Raw genomic sequence first — 12,781 nt, forward strand, 5'->3', positions numbered from 1 at the left:
TTGATAATGGAACAAGAAGCATAAATGGTTTCTGGGAAACATTCAAAGTTCTGTTTTGATAGTGGGAAAGGTCCGTGATGTAATGATCCAAGACACAAAATAGACTCAGATAGTTTAGGTGCTGGCAGAGTGTTTGGAAAAGATAAGAGGTCATCATAGCTGTGTGTGAGCTCCAATAGGAAGTTGGGGATTTGCGTGGGTGGAAAGGAGGAAAGGATGAAGACAGGGAGGAGATATGAGATGATATAGCTGTGTAAGAGAACATTTTCTTGAACACAAATATATCAAACATTCAAAGCAAAGACCACGAAAACATGCAATCTCTACTCCCACGTTTATGCTCACACTACGAGCGACAAAGCCACAAAACGACCAAGCGTGGCCTGCTATGTTGTCGCCATTGACGTGTTGCTCAAGTGCTCATTGGCGTAGTTATGTCGTTAAAAAGCACTGGCAAGAATACATTTTTCTGCCATTTTTTAGAGGGTACGTAACAGGAATTGTGGGGAGAGAGAATGGGACCAGAAATGGTGAAACGAAAACATACGATTAGTTGATTTGTAGCACTTTGTGCCCGTCACGCAGCACAGTGTCAGGCGTCAGTTAGTAGCTTCATGTCACCGGCTTTCATTGAAAATTACTCGTAGCCAGTAAAATTAAATATTATTAAACAGCACCACAAACTACAGCCCCCAAACTGACCATGAGGAACACCTCTCTAAAACAATTAGAACAAAAACTGAACATTATAAACTTCATGAGATTCATTCATCCATAGACTATATTGAGAAGTTGACGTAGTCACCGGGAAGTCACTCATTGGTTTGTGGACAACGGTTTTGAAGGCTTGAGTTCGGCATTTTGGTCATCGCCGTCTTGTTTTTTTGCAAACAGAAGTGACACAAGAGGGAGGAGCTAAGTACAACTGAACGCTGAATTTTTAGGCAACCAAAATGTCACAATTAACTTTGATGAACTAAAAATACACTATGAAAGGGTTAAAGTTCTAAGACGAAAACACGGACAACTCCCAGACCGGACAACGCCGTAGTAGCGACCTGTCAATCACAAGGTAGCCCTGCCCTAAACCCTCCCCTGCTTTATGGTCTATGTGACTCTAAATGGAATCATAATTTACTAAATGAACATCATGCTGTATTGAAGAAGACTTGAAACTAGAGATTGAGACCATAAACTCATGTTTACAATGTTTACTGAGGTAATAAATCAAGAGAGAAGTAGGCTCATTTTCTCATAGACTTCTATACAATCAGACTTCTTTTAGCAACCAGAGGAGTCGCCCCCTGCTGGCTGTTAGAAAGAATGCAAGTTTAAGGCACTTCTAGAACGTACACGTAAATGTAGTTTGGCCAATTCATAATGTTGTCTTGATTGTGCTAGAGGAAAAGTTAATAGATCATCAACACTGGGCCATTCCAAAGCATCCTGAAGGGAATATAAGTGGCTGCACCAAATTTCATAGCGATCCATCCAATGACCAAAGTCAGTGGGTTCCATCCTCTGGGGACCGTCACACGTCTGTACAAACGCCTGTGGAAATCCATCCAACAGCTGCTGTTATGGGCGATGTGAGAAACAAGAAATGCATAAAGAGACAGTGAGCAGTGGGGATTCACAGAGTTGCGTACAGGAAACAAGTAGGAGAGAAAGATCCAGGGAGCAAGGGAGGGCTTCACACAGCTGCAGGGATGGGGGAGGGTGGGAATGTTATCTGCAGGGGTCAAAAGGTCAGGAGAGAGGTTTTAACTCACTTCCTGTTTCTGCTGCTGGGATGACAAAACTCCTCTCCCTGCCCTCTGGAATTCACATCCATCCCTCCCACTCTCATTCTTTCATCCCCTGTCCTGTCTTCAGCTTTTTCTCACTCGAGCAACTCACAATAGCTGCGTCCCCATTCACATATTTTCATGTAAGCTACGATATGAGGAATTAGGAGAGCAAACAGCATCACCATGTTTGTCTCACATCAACTAAAAACCGGCCTTAGCTGACATTTAAGTATTTCTGTTGATTCGTTTTTGCGGATGTTTGTTGTTGACCCCGAGGTCAAAATGAGAAGTTGGCGTCCGGTCAGACATGCAGCTGTGTCCAAGATAAACCACTTGGTTCAGAAAATGCTCCCACCCATTTTTATAAAAGGCACATTTGAGACTCCTTAAGTTGATTTCATTTGGTCAAGTGAGAGAAATACAAAAAAATGTGGTGTGGTTTGTTAAGAAACAGGATCCCAAACAAAACAACCCCCAGAGCACAAGGGTTTCTGGGTAGGAGGAGACAGATGTTGACATGAAATGTCACATTGTCTGTACTGGATGTGTTTTTTTTTACTCCTTCAATGTCTCATTTTTTCAAAGTTCTCATGAAACTTAAAGCTACTTCGAGGAACTTTCATTTTGTGTTCGTTTTGGCGGTCCCTGTGGACGAATATGTTTCCAAACATCAGAGTCCCTTTAGAAAACCTCTCATTTTACTGCAGCAGGGTCTGACGGTCTTCTCAGTTCAGTCCTGGTTCTGGTTCTCCCGTGCCTCCCCTCCCTCCAGCGGGTCCAGCAATATGGCCTGGGCCTCCAGCAGTGTGGTGTCGGTGTTGGCTGCCAGCAACAAACAAACACAAGACCTTTCAACCAGGAGAGCGGTGTTTGTGTCCCGTGTGAAACTAAAAGTAATGTTGATTTATTTTGTCACGTCAGTCGTTAGTCACATGACTCATTAGTATCGTCAGCCCTGTGAGTAACGTGAGTTGTTAGTCAGTGAAGTTAACGTCAACCACGACCGTTTCCTAACCCTAACTAAGTGGTTGTGTTGCCTAAACCTAACTTCCCTGTTGGCGACCTGTCCAGGGTGTACCTCGTCTTCGCCAAGTGTCAGCTGGGATTGGCTCCAGCACTCCGCGACCCTGGATAGGATAAGTGGTTACAGATAATGGATGGGTGAATGGACTATGCATTTAATGAGCGTATATTGACACACTTGGTCAGCCCAAAAGTAACGCAAGAGGGATACCCCGTGCACGGCCTCCGATGCCATGGGACACTGACCAAGTTTTGACAAGTTGTGAGTGAGAATGTGTTGTCACAGTAGTTGCATTTAGCAAACATTATGTGTTCTTGTTTTTGCCTCGTTACATTATTGTTGTGTGGTTATGCAGTGACGAACTGTCAACCCAATCTGCACATTAAAGGCATGCCCATGTAGCAGGGACTTAACTGTCAAAGTTAAAAGCAGACGTGATTCACAGGCTCAAGCAAGTTGTGCTGAGACGGACCGAAACCCAAGTCTGCATGGAGGAAGTGTGGCGTGTGCTATCAAAATTGAGCCGCAGTAATACAAAATGTAAAAAGGAGATGCACGATACTTTAAAACAAGATTTCTTTTATTTTTTTAACGTGTTCATTTTTGAAGACTGGGAGTTGAATTTGAACTCAAATTCAGTTTTCTTGTGATGTCGTGTGAATCTTGTAAGAGTACAAGCAGACAACCTGATGTAGGTCATGACCAGGAAGTTATCACACACACACACACACACACCTACACACACGAACACCCTTTCTGTGATTTTCAATGGACTCCGTGCATCCTGTAGAGAATGCAGAGAGGAAGTGATTGAATAATTCAGCATATTTCCTGAACAGTAATGGCCTGCTGCTGCTGCTGATGGTAGTGGTGGTGGTGGTGGTGTGGTATTCAGCGATGGGGTTAAGTGCTGTGTGTACTCAGCCAGCCATGCAACCAACCATCCATTCATCCATCCATCCATCCATCCATCCATGGACATGTACATGTACATCTACATACATCCATACATCCGGTTGGGTTTGGCCTAAGTTTAGTTACAGCCACACAGCATTAAAACTGGGAACTTAGAGGCACAAGTATCAAACTGTGCAGGAGACTTTAAGAGTGCTGCACAAACATAAAACAAACTACCTAAATGTTGATTAAATATGTATCTGACACACTGAAATAACACGTGTAGCCTTCTAAATTCAGCACACAGCTTCTTGATCCAAAAGGTTTCTGATTCAAATCTGTAAAGGTGATCAGCTTGAATTATTGATATGATATGGATAAAAGTTTAACTGGGAGAATGTGATGACTGAAACTGACGTGAAGTGAACTGAGGAGACATATCACTCTTTTGAGTTGTTGGGACGACAAACACACAGAGAGTGTCCGTCACTAACGAGAGCAGCGCTCTGCAACGGTAGCAGGCTGAGGTGGACAAAACACAAATCTTAGATGTAAGTATCTTTGACTGAAATGCCATCAGTGTAAAAGAACTAATGTAACATTAGAGAAAATGTGACTTGGAAGTTAAATCCCAGAGAGAACATGCCTGAGCGCAGTTTTCTGGCTCTGGGTGTCTTATATTTAGCCGTTTGGTCCAGGAAGCAGGATGAGAAAGGGGGGTCGGTTGTTAGATATTAGTGAGCCTTGAGGGACGAACCGGGGTTCCCACTTTCCCACAGTCTGAGCTGGAAAAAGGCTGGACGGAGGCCCTGACAGCTGGCCCCACCAAGGACCCTGGGTAACGGACTGCCCGCTGCCTCTACAGGAAACAAAGGTCAGAGTGCAAACGCACTCAAAAACACGCCATCGGTCCAACACACACACACACAGGCCTATCTGAAAATACCTGAGAGGTCTTTTCATGCTGTTGGTTATGATGAACTAATGTTTTGGCTCGTTGGGTCACACCAAAGTCATGTTTCCCTGTTAGATCCGCTGCTCTGGTGGCTCATTTAAACATCATACCGATAAAACTGCTATATTATTTTCATATTAAGAGTGGATCAAATGACCTATACAGAATACCTGTATGTGAAAGGCGTCGCTCATTGTGATGAACCAGATAATTACCATCGAACTCTGAGGGGATCAGTGTCACTTCTAGCTGCCGTTTTAAATAGAAAAGCTCTAATAAACCCACTGTTTTGGCCAAAGTCTCCCGTCACGGGCTAGATTTTCTAAAGCCTGAAAACAGAGCCATGAGGAGGTGCTGAAGTCTAGTTTTCTCTCAGAACACTTGAACACTTGATGCCAAAAAAACTGTTGCCTACTGAAGCTTTAAGTCCTCAAAATTATTCTAAAGCCTGCAAGTTGTCTCAATACGTAACGATGGAGACTGGAAACACACACAGACACACTTCCTTCTCTTCCCACAGTGATGTGGTCAGGGAGCAGAGAGAGTGTGGGAAATCTTCTTTTCTCTGTGTGCCAAATGTATGACGAGTCACATCAACACACGCACACACATCATTTCTGATAGTGCCGTTATTTTGCAGGCAGCAGTGGAGTCTTTTAGTCTAACTGTATATGCAACCATGCAGGTATTCATTTCTCAGGTAAATCCTCTCAGAGAGCCACATATATTTCCAGGTGTATAATATCCATGTGGAAGTTCTGTTTTTAGTGGGGTTTTGGCTCCCTCTAGTGGTTGTACTGAGACATGACGGGCTCTACTAGAAATGAAATGGATGACATGGCCTTTTCAAAGAAATCTGAGTTGACTAAGACCAAAACGACCGATTAGTCGACTTTAATAGACTAAGAGGGGGGGCAGCCCTAATTCCATTTTATTCAAATCTAATTGCAGGCAGCGAACAACACAACTACAACTAAAGCACATCTCACTGTCAGCTGTCAGCAGCCACAGGTCCATGATTATATAGGACTGATTTGACACAAATAGTCTTCCTCTATAACAGCCTGAGCTCAAACAACCTGCTAATGTCAATATAGTCACAATCTCACTCTAAATATCTAAATATCTCTCCCACAGGAGACACTTCAGACTCAAACCCATGCACACAACAAAGCTCATATCGCCAACTACAACAGCACATCACCAACTACAGCATCACAACACCAACTACAGCATCACAACACCGACTACAGCATCACAACACCAACTACAGCATCACATCACCGACTACAGCACTACATCACCGACTACAGCATCTCATCACCGACTACAGCATCACATCACCGACTACAGCATCACATCACCGACTACAGCATCACAACACCAACTACAGCACTACATCACCAACTACAGCATCACAACACCAACTGCAGCATCACAACACCGACTGCAGCATCACAACACCATCTCATCACCAACTACAGCATCACAACACCAACTACAGCATCACATCACCGACTACAGCATCACAACACCGACTACAGCATCACAACACCGACTACAGCATCACAACACCAACTACAGCATCACAACACCGACTACAGCATCACAACACCAACTACAGCACTACATCACCAACTACAGCATCACAACACCAACTGCAGCATCACAACACCGACTGCAGCATCACAACACCATCTCATCACCAACTACAGCATCACAACACCAACTACAGCATCACATCACCGACTACAGCATCACAACACCGACTACAGCATCACAACACCAACTACAGCATCACAACACCGACTACAGCATCACAACACCAACTACAGCATCACAACACCGACTGCAGCATCACAACACCATCTCATCACCAACTACAGCATCACTACAGCATCACAACACCGACTACAGCATCACAACACCGACTACAGCGTCACAACACCGACTACAGCGTCACAACACCAACTACAGCATCAATTCTGTATGTGATGTGCGTTGTGTTGGTCTCTTTTTAACAAACACAAAGGAGCCAGATAAACAATCGTAAAGCACATCACAGCAAACACAAAATAAGCAACAATGACAAATATAAAATACATGTTGTGTGTTTGGCCTTAAGCAACAGCCGTCAACAAGTGTATCTGCAGCAGTGACATCATGACTGTGAACTGATAAATGTCCTACCTGCTCCATGATGCTACTCCATGAGGTGTTCAGCAGGTAAACAACACATGCAGCTCGACAGTCCGTGACAGTGATATATCTTGAGTTTTTAAACAGTCCTGGAACACTTAATAGTCCAATACTGAAGAGTTTTTCCTCCATCAGTTCATGCTCAGTGTTTAGGAAGAGGTGAAGACAGCACACACGTGCAGCAGTTGAAGCCCCGCCCCCATCTACACACCTGAGAATACCTGGCCAATCAGTGAACTGAACAGCCTACCGAGCTGCATGCTGGGAGTTACTATGGGATTTTACCCCCAGTTTTTACAGTTTTAGCTGATTACATTTTCAAATAAATGATTTGAAACATACTCAAATTATTTGAGGACATGTTCAGGACATCTATTTATTATTATTATTATTATTACTATAGTGGGGTATTTATTATAGCACCTTGAAATGTATAAAATGTATAAGAAATAAAAGGGAAATAATATAGTAGTAAAATAAATAATAATAAATAAAAATTGAATGAAAAAGATAAATAAATAAAATAAATAAAATAAATAAAGCCTTTACAGATGATAAACATGTAAGATTAGTAGCTTATAATTAATCAAATTTCTCTCACTAATTGACAAACATTTTATTTTTGATCATATAGTTTTTGGCATGTAGCTGATAATTAAGTTCTGCTTATTTTCAGTTTGATATATTAAATGATTTTATATAAATCCTTTCAAGTCCTTGCTTTAACTGTTGACCTCACATGTGAGAGATTTAAAGCCGGTATAACACAAGATAATGTAGTCAGTAGCCACCGGCAATATAAGTTTGAGCGATAAAGATTTAAGATGGGATTAGTTAAAGATGAACCTCGGCACTACTGGTCCCAGGTCTTCTGTAAAACCAAAAAGAGCAGCAACGAGCACAAAAGTTGATTTTCCTGCCTCCATTCCCCACAGAGCTGCCCTCATTAATAATAAAAACATGCTCTACTTTCTACAATGAGTTTAGGGGGAGGAGGAGGAGGGGGAGGAGGAGGACACCAAGGGTGAGGAAGAGGAGAAGGACCAGAAGGACATGCACATCCTCTGTTGGAGGAGACTTCAGGAGGACGAATGGAAACGAGAGGAGGAAAAGAGGAAGTAGTGGAGCACAAGATGAGGTAGAGGAGGAAGGGAAAGCAATCAAGGGAGGAGGAAGAGGTGGAAAAGAGGAGGGAAAAGAAAGGATTTAAGATAGGAAAAGAGAGCAGGGAAGGAGAGTGCAAGAGAAGAAGAGAAGATGATCTAATGGATGAAAGCAAAGGAAAGAGGAGATGAAAAATGGAGACAAGGAGACAGAGGAGGTAGGAGAGGAAAGCAGGTTTCTGGCCACACGGTGTCAGTGTTGGAGCACTGTAATGACGACTGGGTGGAGGAGCGCTCCCTCTGGTGCTGTGCGGAGTCTATAAACCATGTGAAAAGGAGGCTGCCACCTTCAGGGAGCTCCAGCCTCAACAAGCTCTTCCTGGCAGCAGTTTAGTTTGGATCCACCTGTGCAGACTGCAGCCATCTCTTTCCCAGGTCCTCAGGGCAGAGGCTGACTCAGCACACAGCGGCATGTTACACTCTGTTAAACACACTCACACCTGGGAGGTGCTCAGAGGCCTCGGAGCAGCTCAGGTGAAGACTTTGGGTTCAGTGCCTTAGCGGGTCCTCTAAAGAAGTTTCCCAGCCTGTGAGACTCTCACGCTGCTAGGAGATATAATCATCAATTCATGATGTTTGACACGATCCAGGAGTTATTTTGGGATGAAGTGTTGTGATTCACTTTGTCTTTCTGGCCCCAGTTTCCCCTCAACCTGCCTCGGCTATTTCTAATTTAGTGATTTCATACGATTCCCAGAATGCCCCTCACAGAAAACAAACGTGTTGCATTCAGGTGTGAGTTGAGAGTTTTACCTGAAAGTCTCCTCTGTTATTCATTTCTAATTCTAGAAGACATCTGAAATACATTTTTGGGAAAAATATCATTCAGCTGATACAAGATGAGTGCACCATGGGGACTACAACAATGGCTAACCCTGTGGTCATTACAATAGCACTATAATAGCCCTAGCCTCCCATAAACTCAACTTTGAAGAACTTTGTGAGGCTTGGTATGAGGTTCGTCCTTGCATTTTCCTTTTTTTTTAAAAAAAACTTTTGATTTATTGACTCATTTTATCCATACATGTACTTTGTTCTCCAAGATACAAACTCATTGCATCATACAATATAAATGAATAAGACAAAGAGCATGCCTTAACATCATCATATGTAATCCAAAAGCAGTAATTTTATGTGAAAATGTATATACAAATATGAAAATAAAAACAAGGAGAAACAGACAATTATTATTATTATTATTATTATTATTATTATTATTATTATTAATAATAATAATAATAATAATAATAATAATAATAATAATAATAATAATTAGTGAGTGGAAAATAAATTAAAAATAATAAAATAATAACAATTATTACCATAAAAAATAAAGAACAAACAAATGAATAGGGTTGTCTTTGTATTTCTACTGTATTTTACAGGCCGTGAAATTTTGGATTCATGAAAATGAAAAGGCGACAGCAACACCGACCTCATCACTGTTATGTTAACTTGGTGAGAGAAGTAGAAGGTTGTGGGATAAACAACAATAGAAGAAGTGGTGTAGATATTGTTATTGATTTTCAAGACATTCAAGAGTCAAGTTTCCTTTATTGCTACATCTCAATTTATACAGGTATAAGAGAGTGAAATTCTTTTGTTTTGCTCCTCGACATAGCAGCATAATAGCAACAAAAACTAACAGTAAAATGACATTAAAAAAGGTAACAATACAGTTAAATACAATATAATCACATAATAATATTAATAACGTGCAGACGGTATATACATACGGTGCATATAGTGTGCAAATAAGTGTATAAGGTGCTGTGTGTGTTCTGTTGGAGCCGACACAAGCTGGTTTGTGGCCCAACATGGCATACAGAGGGTTGAATCAATGTGTAGTCTTTTGGTTTGCTCCACTACACAAATTGTGATCCTTTCATTTTTCTATCAACAGCACTACCTGCAACACTGAAATTAACTGAAACTTGCATTTAGTGTCACTTTCTGAGCAGAGACGAAATTTAGTTGCATGAACTTGTCCCTAAAGTGGGCGGAGAACAGTGGAAACTAAAGCACTGCCTGTGATTTATACTGTAAATGCGCAGACATTTGTCTTTGGTTTTATGTGCTTATTGTGTTTTTATACATTACTTCTTATAGTTATTGTACATGAAAAAATGGGAAAGTACTGTACATAGACTGGATTGTTTCGTAGAGTACATAATAAATGCCCTAAACTTACAGAGATTAACCTGGAAGGTAGTTGTGTTTAATGTATTTTAACATAATATGTCTGTTTTCCCTTCAGTTTAATAATCATTAATCAACAAAAATATGTTGCAATTTAAGTCATTTTAACCATAAAACCTGCTCTTTTTTATACAGTTTATAACATATAATTTTGTGGTTATTTACTGTAATTTGATTTTGCTGCCGGTGCTTTTACCGTTTCTTTACAGGTTTTCTTTTTACAGTGCAGAGCCTGTGACAAGGGTTACATGTTATGCTACATTACTTTACAGTAAGTTCATGAAAAGGAGATGAGCTATAGTGATGCTGGATAGATGCAGGGATGGTGCAGAGAGCTCTCATTGTGTAACTCTGATAATATCCTAATCACACGATGATAGCCTCTAGAGGTTTTTTCAACCATGCATATGTTACCCTTGTACACTTTTGTATACATTTGTTGTTGGCTTAAACTGGAATTAAATTGAGACTGAAAATCCCTTGTTGATTTTGGAGACAGCAGTTGACAAACACTCTGACCTCAGGTTCCTTTAAGAAGCTGTTGTGGATCTTTTGATGGTATCGCACCAGAACAGCCCACATTGTTCCACCCTCATACATCAACACCCACTTAAAGCAGCTCTATCATATTTCAGCTCTGTGTCTGTCGGATAGTTTCATGCTGCCCGGACCTGTTGAGCAGGACATGGAGTTCATATGAGGGTCACTGGAAACTATATTTATAACCCCCCTCTCCTGTCTCTCTCACACACCGAGAGAGAGAGAGCATGTGTGTGTTTCAGCAGCAGCAGAGTCCCAGGCTGATCAATAAGTAGCGCTGAGGGAGGTTAGTTGTCACTCATCCAGTGTCTGACATCTGCAGTGCAGAAGGCCTGAGCCGGTGATACCCTCACTGACTCACTCTCTGTCTATCTGTCTAACTGTCTGTTTATCTGTCTGACTGTTTATCTGCTTGATCGACTGTGTAATGATCTGACTCACCGACTGGTTACCCAACTGATTAACGGATTAACTGACTGACTATTTATACTGTATGACTCACTAACTGATTATCTGACTTGTTGTGTATGTGTCCTGCCATCAAAAATTAAAATACCTCATTTGATTGTAAGTTAGATTCACATAATATAAATTTAGTGCATTCATTCAACACTTTATCAAAGGAACAGTGTATAGGACCAGCTGTGCAGACTTTTGCATTTGTGATACGTCAAAAACAAACGTTATCCGTGAGAAAATAGGCTCCCTCGAAACGTAATTCACGATGCAGTTTCGTTGTATGGGAAGCTAATTTTTAGGAGACCATGCAGGCTGCAGCTCCGCTTGCATGGCTACAGTTTATATACAGTACCATGTGATAAAGTGGATGTGGCAGGCAGGAAAAATACATGTTCTGTGTGTACACTGAAGAAAGAAAGTGGGTCAGAGTACAGGCATGTAGAGCATTTAGAGGCAGCTTTAACATGCTGTGCAATCATGCCTACAGTGAGAGATGCACAGTGCAGTGTATGGCACCGTGTGCACCATGTGGTAGAGTTAGCATGTTCTGATGACAGCTTACTTAAGGGGTTCCAGTAAAGCATTCAGATGCCATTATATGTACATAGACCATAGGGCAACTCAAGTCTTCTTGAATACAGCATGATGTTCATTTAGTACATTATGGTCCCATTTAGAGTCAAATAGACCATAAAGCAGGGGATGCTTTAGGGCGTGGCTACCTTGTGATTGACAGGTCGCTACCACGCTGTTGTCCGGTCTGGGAGTCGTCCGTGTTTTCGTCTTACAACTTTAACCCTTTCACAGTGTGTTTTCAGTTCATGAAAGTTGATTGTAAAACTTTGGTCGCCTAATAATGTCTTATTCCGTGTTTGGTTGTACTTAGCTCCATCCTCTCGTGTCACTTCTGGTAGCAAAAAAACAAGATAGTGCCGGGCGAAAACCAAGATGAAGACGGCCTAAATGCCGAACTTGAAGCTTCAAACGACAGTCCACAAACCAATGGGTGATGTCACAGTGACTACGCACTCTTCTGCTGACTTTCAACCTATAACACACAGAAATATTTTGCAGGGAAAGGGAAGGAGAGGAACAACAACTACCAGGCAGAGAGGCTGTCACGCAAACTGACAGGTAAGACGGTGGACGGGCAGGTGAGTCGAGAGGTAACGAGATGGACAAAGAAGCAGCATGAGCAATCAAACAGCTGGGAAGTCAAAGTGACAGGCAGCGATGCATGCAGGCGGTGTGAGGAGACAGACGAGCACAAAGGCAACAACATTACACACCAAAGATGCATCAGTCAAGCAGACACACAGACAAACACACACAGTGTTGATAGTGGGCCGCCCTGTACACCCAGGGAGGCGGCTCCACCTCTGATGTTGTGGCGTAGAGGTGAGGTGTCTCGCTACAGGGTGCTTCTGATCCGCCGTTGAGGTGCGGTGTTAACACTAACTTCAATGCAGCCAAAACCACTGCAGGCTCCCTGGCGCAGCTCTGCCAGGAGGCTTCAAAGGCTGCCTCAGCTTCAGTGATGTATCCGCCCGATAGC

This window comes from Sebastes umbrosus, chromosome 17 (genome assembly GCF_015220745.1).
Source record: "Sebastes umbrosus isolate fSebUmb1 chromosome 17, fSebUmb1.pri, whole genome shotgun sequence".
Taxonomy (NCBI): Eukaryota; Metazoa; Chordata; class Actinopteri; order Perciformes; family Sebastidae; genus Sebastes; species Sebastes umbrosus.